Source organism: Catharus ustulatus, chromosome 5 (assembly GCF_009819885.2).
Source record: "Catharus ustulatus isolate bCatUst1 chromosome 5, bCatUst1.pri.v2, whole genome shotgun sequence".
In the NCBI taxonomy this organism is placed as follows: Eukaryota; Metazoa; Chordata; class Aves; order Passeriformes; family Turdidae; genus Catharus; species Catharus ustulatus.
In genome coordinates, this window is record NC_046225.1 from 30,364,327 (window position 1) to 30,364,770 (window position 444).

Consider the following 444-nt stretch of genomic DNA (forward strand, 5'->3'; position numbering starts at 1 on the left):
CAGGCCCGGGGGCCCATGGCTGCTGGGTGGAGGCGGGGCCTCGGCCAGCAATCGCATGGGGGGAATTGGGGGCAGATCCTCACTGCAAAAAAAAAGTGCGCCTTATAGTCCAGTGCACCTTATGGTTGTGAAATTACTGTACATAAGAACATGTGATGATATAGTTGCATTACTGTCAAGGGGAAGAAAAAACTGCTGGGAAGGAAATGAAGAAGTAAATCAAATGTTCAAGAATACACTTAAAAAAATAATCACACTTAGGACTGGGGCAGTCTATCCTAGGGCCCAAAAAGGAAATACGTTATCGCAAATAATAGTGCTCAGCCTTTAATGTATTCGCAAAATCTTTACTGAGGCACAAAAGAAAATGCTCTGGTAACCACTGTCTGAAGATAACAGATTCCTACAGAAGTCCAGAGAAGAAACACAGGTTCTTAAGGAGAC